The sequence below is a fragment of the Canis lupus genome, chromosome 22, assembly GCF_011100685.1.
Source record: "Canis lupus familiaris isolate Mischka breed German Shepherd chromosome 22, alternate assembly UU_Cfam_GSD_1.0, whole genome shotgun sequence".
Lineage (NCBI taxonomy): Eukaryota > Metazoa > Chordata > Mammalia > Carnivora > Canidae > Canis > Canis lupus.
Genome location: NC_049243.1, coordinates 16,784,179 through 16,794,513, shown reverse-complemented (window position 1 = coordinate 16,794,513; position 10,335 = coordinate 16,784,179). Strand labels below are relative to the sequence as shown.

The following is a 10,335-nucleotide window of genomic DNA, read 5'->3' as shown; positions in this document are numbered from 1 at the left end:
AGCTTCACAAATGCCCTTTCCTTCTCTGGGAGGGAGCCTACTGCCTTACACACTCTATTCTTGGTGACTTTTCACCTGCTCCTTCTGTCACTGTTAACATTGACTTCTTTCTCCTAAGTAAAATCAAGAAGAGTTCACTCTCCCATAAATTTAGGGATCCATAGGATAGTCTTAATCATTCAGTTGTTTTATGGCCACTATGTTAAATAATTGATCAGGGATTAACTGGACTTGGTTGGGTTAGACTAGAATTGATTGGCACTTCTCAATCTCCCACTCTGACAATTACAAAGTTGTTTCTCAGGATGGAACTTAGACATTTTGATTCTCTCCTCAGTCAGGTGAGGCTCAGTGGGGCTCACCCATCTTTAATCTTAGACAGCTATCACTTCTCCTTTTGATTCAAGTATTTTAATCCCTGTGTCCCAAAACCCAGAGAAAAATTGCACAGTTCTCCTCATTGTCTCCTGCAAGAGGTCTCTGATCAAATAGAGTTTCCATTGGTCATTCCAGAATTTCAGAGTTTCTCCAGCAGCCATACAACTGAAGAAACCCTAAGATTCTTAATATCTTAAAAATATATGCATTTTCAGATAGTTTAGCAACCCAGAGCTTTTTCACTTTGGCAAATTCAGCCAGTCTCCTAAAATTAGTATTATTTTTCCATTTTGCTTGTGGTCTTTAAAAGTTTGTAGAAATCAGGGGATCCCTCAGTGGCTCAGCGGTTTGGCGCCTGCCTTTGGCCCAGAGCATGATCCTGGAGTCCCAGGATCGAGTCCTGCATCAGGCTCCCAGCATGGAGCCTGCTGCCTGTGTCTCCGCCTCTCTCTCTCTCTCTCTCTCTTTCTCTCTCTCTCTGCCTATCATGAATAAATAAATAAATCTTTAAAAAAGGTTTGTAGAGAAATCAAAGTTTTAAAAATAGTATTATTATTACTCTCTATGAGGTAGATTTATTTAGATATAAATGTAAATAATAAAATAATCCTCAGAATTAGATTATCTTCTCAATATTTTTTCTTCATTAAAGATTGTAAAAACATAAAAGGAATTTTGATTTTCTTAGAGAACTGGGATAGATAATTCAACATAAGTTCTATGAAACTAAATTTAAACCTACAAAATTTCAATTTTACTCAGCAAATGTGAGTACTTACCACTGTGCCTTGCCCTACTGCCTGACAGTAGTAGTTTGATTGGAAGAGTTACACACTAAGGTCCCTAGGTCATGGAAAAACAACTAATGCTACCATGAATATTGACCTGCCCGGACCTGAAGGCAATGAAATTTATTTTGCCTATACCAGAAACGATCTCCTCTCTGTTCTGGTGCCTGCCCTGGAAATAGCCACCAAGTGTACTATCTTAAAGACTTTTATCTCAACTCTACCTAAAAAAAGTTCTTTCTTGTATTTCATCTCACACTCTACACTAAAGTCTTGTTTGAGTACATTTTGGTCACTCAATACCCCAGAGAAGGTTAAAATGACTGCATACTTGTGTTGGTCAGTTGAAATAAACTTCATGAGAAATTATTCCTTGTAAGTAAATAAACAATAAAGTTAACAAATAAAGAACAACTCTGGAAATGGTTATTCCCAATGCTTCTAATCAGATGAATAGATCAATGTGACAGGTAATAGAGCTGGAAGTCAATCTTTAGGATTTGCGTAAGTAGGGCAGTTAAGACCTAGAGAATTTGAGAATAGCAAGCTCCTAATAAAAGAGGATTAATTAAGAGTATTCCAGGAAGAAAGAGAAAGAGGGCATTACCCATGGTTATATTTTAGAGTGGAAAGCAAGGCAGAAACCTAGTCATTTGATCATGTCAAATGGCAAGCTGTATTAACAAAATGTGTAGCTGCAGATAACAGATATTCTAATTAATAGAGACTTAAATAAATAAGAGTTGCTTTTTCTCATATGAAAATTAAGAGATGGGCAGTTGCTAGAATTACTTCTCCATTCATTGAAACTACCCTTAATCCAGTGTGTTATTGCTCTGTTGCACTATCTTATGTTGGCTCTCATTCATATATGTGCTACCAATGGCTGACTGCAAGATGCCACTGCAACTCCAGACAACATGGCCACATTCAAAGCCAGATAAGTGAGGTAAGTGTAGAACCATGTTCATAAATCACTTTGGACTACAAAAACTTTCCCAGAAAACCCTAGCAGAAATCCACTTATATCTCATTGGACAGAACTACCATATGGCAACTATCTTAGCTATAAGGAAACCTGGAAAAGTTAGCACATTCTACTTTGCTATGTATTTTTGTAACATAAACTACTCAATTTGTGCTTGGTAAATAAGGCAATAATGTCATTATGAAGGAATAAATACATTGTTTCATGTAGAACTTTTTCTATGCAAAGGAATCCAGAACAGCAGCAGTAAGACATATTATATTAATTGAAAGATGCAGTTTTTCACATTTTAACACTTCTGAAACCAGTGAAATTTATCATTGTGTAGAACAGGTGAAAGCCATTACAAGTTGTCATTGTCTGTGCATGCATATGCAAACTTGGTCATAGTAACATATATTATCATACATCCAAAAGAATACTATTCCGTTGCTCCATATGTCAAGCAATATAACTAAAGGCATGACAAAGTGCAAAATTCCTCAAAATCAATGAAAGACATTTCAAAACAAGCAGGGACTGGTATGACTGATATATCTATTAATCATATAAACCTATAAGATAGAAAACATCAGTTTGTCAGAAATTTAATACTGATTTTGAACAGAAGCTATTTAACAACTAGTAATGCATGATTCAGTGAAGATAAAATAAAACTATAAATTAGTCAAAGAGAAAAACATGAGCCTCAAAAGTCATAAGTTAGTAACTTGGAAGAAAATCTCCACATTTTTAAGGAATGCTACAATACTCTTAACGGCATAAACTATATGTGCAAAAATATGGAGGATTTTGCTAAGTTGAAAAGTGATACAAAAGAGTTGGCCTCCAAATGTAAAGAAGTCATAGCAATCTTACCCATTTTCTTTAACTATAATTTTTTATTTTAGGTATGTACAGAGTGATTTTTTTTACAGTCCATGATCAAGTAAGTCTTTCAATGAGTAAATACCCTTCTAACTTTGAAAATAAAACATTGTCTCATTGCTTAATTAGCATATGTGACTCTTATTAGCACATAAAATAGAGTGCTTTACCTTACAATAAAAGCATTTTAATAAATTTGATATGATCAGTAGGAAAGTGGGAGAAAACAACCTTTAGATTGAGAACTATTGTAGAATCAGGAACCTTCTCTGGATAATTTTAAGAAAATTAAAAATGAGCTCATCATTTTCAGAGAAATTCACCCAAGACTTGAATGACTCTAGGCTCAATGCAGGATGTACTAACTTCCTTACTTTTGCAAACAGTAGCCTCACTAGGTCAAAGCACCATTTCCATGTGCATTATTCTATATCTGCTATTCCTGGCCTGGCTGGAGTGTTGCCAGTATCTTGTCTGTTGTTTTCGTAAAATTTTAATATTCCCTATGGTAGCTTCTGTTTGTTTCTGGTTTTCAGAAATACAGTTGTTTTGTGACTACTGACTTTATACCACAATCCTACAAAATTCCCTTACTGTTTGTCATAATTCATTTGAACAATAACAAAATTTGAATTATTTTGGAATTTCTCTGTAAACCGATCACTTAATCTGCAATAATGAAAGTTTTATTTCTTCCATCCCAACCTTTAATAATGGTTGTTTCTTTCATTACTATAATAAATAAGACTAAACATAATTATAATTAAAAGCAGTAAAAGTGTAAAATTAGGTATCTTTGCCTTGTTCCTAAACTCAGTGAGACAATTTTCATTATTTTGCCATCTATACAGTTTTACTTGTGCAGTAGTTTTCAATTTATGTAATTTCTTCAATAACTACAAGAAAATTCTCTTCTATTTTAACTGTCTATAAATTTATTTCATCTAAATTTTCAATTTTATGACATAAAGGTATTTTGAATTCCTTCGTTATCTTTCTAGTGTTTCAGTATCTATAACAATATTACTATTACTTTTTTCATTTCTAATGTTGCTAATTTGTTCCTATTTTTCCTGGTTTGGTTTCACTGAAAGTTTGTCAACTCCTTTAGCCTTTCCAAAGAACAACTTTTTTAACCTTATTAATTCCTTCTAGTGCAAGTTGTCATTTGATTAATTTCTGCTCTTCTTTCCCTCTGCTTTCTTCAGACTTGTTTTCTTGTTCTTTCTCCAAATTCTTTAAACGGATGCTCAGCTAATTACTTTTAGCTATTTTTCTTTTTTTAAAGATTTTATTTATTTATTCATGAGAGACACAGAGAGAGAGGCAGAGACAGAGAAGGAGGGAGGCACAGGGAAAAGCAGGTTCCCTCTGGGGAGCCAAATGTAGGACTGGATCCCAGGACCATGACCTGAGTTTAAGGCAGTTGCTCAACCACTGAGCCATCCAGGTGCCCCTTGTAAGCTCAGCTTTAACTATAATATCTATGGAGACAAATGAAAATACAGAGAAGGAGGGCTTTTGTCTCCAACATCCCTGAGAACTTGTTCTTTTGTTTTTTTTTCTTTTTGACATCAAAGTCTGCAATGACCTTGGCTCCATACAATACTAACTTCTCTTTATATTTCCTTGACCTCTGAAGTTTTGGAAATACTTTTTATATACTTCCTTTCTGTGAATGTTGTGATGGTGTCTCCTGGTTTTCTGACTCACTTCTCTGCCTCCTTTGGGAATTCTCAAGTCACTTCTGCTTGACTTCTAAAGTTCAGAGTGCCCGGTGCTTATTTTTAGACTCTTAATTTAGTTTTTAAAAATATTTTGTCCCCTAGGTTACCTTCTCTAGTTTCATGGTTTGGAATATCATCTCTATCCTCATGAATCCCACACTTTTTTCCCCTATAATCCCATACTTAGTTTTTTTCTTCTAGTTGGATATGTAATAGACATGACCCAAATATCTTGATTTTTTTCCTGCCTACCTCCACTAAGCCTGTTTCTCCCTCATATTAGTAAATGATGCCACCAGTCTCAAAATTGCTCAGGCTTAAAGTTCATGAATTATCTTTGTTCATCTCTTAACTTTTCATCCCAAAGTATGTATGCTCTCACATGTGTGCACACAAACACACACACTGTGTAATACATTGACAAATCCTATCAATTCAACTTCAAAGGCATACCCAGAACTCATATATATTCCATTGGTTCCTACAAATATCATCACTCAAGCCATCGTTACCTATTGGTAAAACATTGAAGAGCCTCTTAACTGATTTATATGTTCACTTGTTTGCTTCTCTACCGTACAACCTAGAATTACAGTGATTTTTTTAAAAAGAATAACATAAGTTAAATATTATTATTGCTCTATTTACAACCTTACAGGCAATTCCCATTGTACCAGAATAAAATGTAAATTCCCTCCCCTGATTGGTAGACACTACCAAACACTAGAAAGATAACGAAGGAAACACAATCCGGGCCCTGCCCGGCTTCATACTCATCTGGCTTCATACTTCATTCTCCCCAACTGTGCTCCAGACTTCTTACTGTTCCTTGAACACAACCAGTTATTTCTACTCTAGTGCCTTGTATTAGCTGTTTCCTCTGCCTGAATGCTTTTACCCTAGGTCTTTGTGGGGCTGGTCCCTTCTCTTCTTTAAGGCCTCAATTTATGCTACCCATTCAGAGCAGGATGCCAACCTAATTTAACCATGGAGTCACCTAATCACATTAGTCAATTATAAGTTTGTGAAAACACTTTATGTCTATCTTTTATTATATACCTGTCGGCTCGTCCCTTCCAGAATTTAAGCTTTTTGCAAATAAAGATATTGTCTATCTTTATTTACTGCTTTTCCCCTGGCATCTAGAAAAGTGCCTGTTACATAAGAACTTAATAAACAATTAAAAAAGTGAATCCTCACAACAAAAACAAAAAACATTTAGATTGGTTCCTAAAGTAGCTCAGAAGAACTACTGTACTAATACAGTTATTTGCATTCCAGTGTGATTTGAAGACTCAGGGAAAAAATCAGCCAAAACTTGTGGCCCCTGACACAAAATCATCTTTAGTGACCATTTTTCTGAGAGCACTCCAAAGGCAATTTAGAAGAGACCTTGAATCAAGTGGTGGGCTCAGTCTCCATTATGAAAAATCAATAAATGCCCCTCATCTTCTCCTTTAATTCTTATAAAACATATAAATAATAATACTTAGCTCTTTTTGGAGAAACTGTTAAAAATTGCTTCCTCTGGAAATTTTTTCTTTCTCTTTTAAAACCCTGGCTTTTGCTCTTTCTCTTATTCTCTAATAATACTTTTCAGTGGCTGATCACTTTCCTCTGAAAGGTTAAAGTTCTGATAGTGCTGGGCTGGGGAAAATTAGGGGGGACAAAGGCATCTAGACAAGATGTTAGGTGACTTCTGCCCTGAATCTTCAGGGTGTGAAGGTATCATCACATTTCATTTGATCTCATTGCAGAGAACAGCAGGTGGGGCATAGAGAAGTTCTGGAAGCTGCCTTTGGCCAGAATGACCACTATGGACTGGCCACCTGCAGTGATGGGCAGAGTGGGAACAGGGGAAGCCCAACCTCTGTGACCACTGCCGTTTCTGCTTGTCCTTTCCCTTGAAAGGGAAACTTTAAGAAACCTTTGGCTGGATATGAATAAAGGTTAAGAATTAAAATACTGATTATGTAAAATTTGTATTTTACTTCTGGATCTAATAAAAAAAGTTAGGACTAAGAAAAATCTGTCTGAGCCTTCCTACTAGGCCTACTGAGTCCTGTCCCCAAAATGGCCATTGCCAGATGTAAAAGCAAGTCAGCCAGGTATTTTATTAAGGAAGCCACTTCCATTTACCATCAGTGCTTGGTAAGCAAGAATCTCTTAAGGTGTTTCAACAGACAGGCTTTATGCCAATTGATATTATGTTCAAATGATTTTGCCTCCAAAAAACCCTCTTTATTAAATGGAATCTCCTCTTTTAGAAGTAGAAATTAAAAAAAAAAATCTTACATATGTGAAGGTATAACCAGTTCCTTTTTTTACAGAACTGAAAAACTAAAATTATCAACTGTGACTTTTCCAGAGCAGGGTCATTTCTGCTCTTGTTAAATTTCCTCTTTTTACAAGGTCAGGGCTCAGAGTGAGTGACCTGCTACAATCTCCAAAGGGCCATAAATTGTAGAAAGTGCCCATTGTCCTCCCTCATGCTCTTTGGTTAGAAATACTAGAAGCCCATTCAAACTAGCTTAAGCTTGGGCAGCCTGGGTGGCTCAGCAGTTTAACGCCACCTTCAGCCCAGAGATCCTGGAGACCCGGGATCTAGTCCCACATCAGGCTCCCTGCATGGCGCCTGCTTCTCCCTTGGCCTGTGTCTCTGCCTCTCTCTCTCTCTCTCTCTGTGTCTCTCATGAATAAATAAATAAAATCTTTTAAAAAAAAAAAAAAAAAAAAAACTAGATTAGCTCCTTGCGGATCCTGCGCCGGAGGAGACGCACACAGCTAACCTGGTCTCATTCGCGCGACTCTTACAGCCACTAGTCTCGGGGCACAATGGCAACTCTTAAGGAAAAACTGATTGCACCAGTTGCAGAAGAGGCTGTGATCCCAAACAATAAGATCACTGTAGTGGGTGTTGGACAAGTTGGTATGGCATGTGCCATCAGCATTCTGGGAAAGTCTCTGGCTGATGAACTTGCCCTTGTGAATGTTTTAGAAGATAAACTCAAAGGAGAAATGATGGATCTACAGCATGGGAGCTTATTTCTACAGACACCTAAAATTGTGCCAGATAAAGATTACTCTGTGACTGCCAATTCTAAGATTGTGGTGGTGACTGCAGGAGTCCACCAGCAGGAGGGAGAGAGCCGCCTCAATCTGGTGCAAAGGAATGTTAATGTCTTCAAATTCATTATTCCTCAGATAGTCAAGTACAGTCCTGATTGTATCATAATTGTGGTTTCCAACCCAATGGATATTCTTACATATGTTACCTGGAAACTAAGTGGACTACCCAAGCACCGTGTGATTGGAAGTGGGTGTAATCTTGATTCTGCTAGATTTCGCTATTTTATGGCTGAAAAATTTGGCATTCATCCCAGCAGCTACCATGGATGGATTTTGGGAGAACATGGCGACTCAAGTGTGGCTGTGTGGAGCAGAGTGAATGTGGCAGGTGTTTCTCTTCAGGAACTGAATCCAGAAATGGGAACAGATAACCAGTGAAAATTAGAAGGAAGTGCATAAGATGGTGGTTGAAAGTGCCTATGAAGTCATCAAGCTAAAAGGATATACCAACTGGGCTATTGGATTAAGTGTGGCTGATCTCATTGAATCCATGTTGAAAAATCTCTCCAGGATTCATCCAGTATCAACAATGGTGAAGGGTATGTATGGTATTGAGAACGAAGTCTTCCTGAGTCTTCCGTGTATCCTGAATGCTCAGGGCTTAATCAGTGTGATCAATCAGAAGCTGAAGGATGATGAGGTAGCCCAGCTCAAGAAAAGTGCAGATACCTTGTGGGATATCCAGAAAGACCTAAAAGATCTGTGACTTCTGGCTTCTAGGCTGTAGAAATTTAAAACCAAGATGTGATTAACTGTGAGCCTTTAGTTTTTCATCCATATACATGGATGACAGTTTGCTTTTATCTTCCTAAATATGTGAATCTGGGCTCACAGAATCAAAGCCCATGTTTGGTTTAATGCTTGCAATATGAGCCTTGAACAAATAAAATTAACTATTGTAGTGTGAAAAAAAACTAGATTAAACTCAAAAATTTGATATAATGGTACAGGACTTTATTATAAACCTAAAAACAAAACACATCTGGACCTCAGAATAACTAGAACCAGGAACTTACTAGGCTGGCTCCCTGTCTCTTCACTCCATTCCACTTTTTTGTCTGCTGAATTCTCTCTCTTTCTCAGTATGGAAACTGACTTCCTCTGTTTCTCCAGTCACCTGGGTGGAAATAGAGGCATAAACTTTTCTTTTTCTCTTTTTACATTTAGGTGTTACATATATTAAGGTTTTTATAACAGCCACCTTTTAGAAACAAGCAAAAAGAGTAATTATGAACCTGAGATCAGCCATATAATAACAAATGTGGGATCTCTCCAGATCATCTAAACTACTACAAAGTTGAGCTAGTGGATCAGAAGCAGTGGCCTGTAAAATGGGGTTCAATCGCCTTAGGGATTTTCAAGATGATGCATTGAGATACTGAAAAAAAAAGTTGGAGCTTTAACTTTTATCTCTAACCTATCAATACTTCTATGTTTTTTTATATTGTATTATGTACATAAGACCATTTTAAATAGTTCATTTTGTTTTTCAGACTAAGGAGTTATCTTTTTATTGCATCTACAGCTTTAATGATAAAGAACTAGAAATTGGACTAACATCTGGCCTGTCCCAAACCACAATGAACAAAGAATCAAGTTCTAAAAATAAAGTACCAACAGTTAATTTTAAAGCAAATATTTTATGGAACACTGACCACTAGTCCTATTATGGATTATTATGCAGAATGCTCAGTGTTCCAAAATATCTTTAGAAACTTTATTTTGTAACTTTTCAATCTGTTAATGATCTTCAGTTCCACGTTGTTGAACTGGAGACATTCAGTTCTACTGACTTTGAATATTGCCTGTTGTTCCTCTGACATTAAACGCAGACCTGGGACCCCCAACACAATTTTACAGAAGAGCTGCCAATGGTAAATGTCTATAACTTATTTATAAAGAGAAAGAATTTTAAGAAGACAATAACTGCTATTTATTAATCTCTTCATAATTTATCTTTGAATTATAAGTTGTTATGATTCACATTAAGGTGACAAATTTGAATGAGAAAATCAAGGTTATTTTTTGTAATGTAGGAGAGGGTTCATTTTCAAAATGGGCCTAAAGTAGTTTTGTTGATTAGCATAATAATAGGAAGGCTATGCAGTCTCAACTCTCATATTAACCTTCAAGAATAAAATTGGAAACCAAAGCATTGCCAGTTTCTATACTTTGCAAGAAAAAAGGTGAGGCACAGATTATATGGAATCAATGAGCAAATTAGTGTTCCTACAGAACATTCATAGTTTGTGTACATGAGTGTGTGTGAGTTTTTCTTCTTCATTTTTGGACCACAATCCATGTGAAATGGATCTGTGAGTACATCTGTAACGATATTGCGGTACTTCAGTAAATATAAATAAGACAAATTAAATCATTTAAAAACAAAATTAATACAAAAAATGGAATTTGCCCTGCATCCTGAAGGCTTAACACTCTGTGGGAACTCAATAAATAT

General features: G+C 36.3%; 1 pseudogene; it reads left to right on the top strand.

Annotated features, from left to right (window-relative positions):
* Positions 1–7,583: 7,583 nt before the first annotated feature.
* Positions 7,584–8,649, top strand: LOC607666 (annotated as a pseudogene).
* The last annotated feature ends 1,686 nt before the right edge of the window (positions 8,650–10,335 follow it).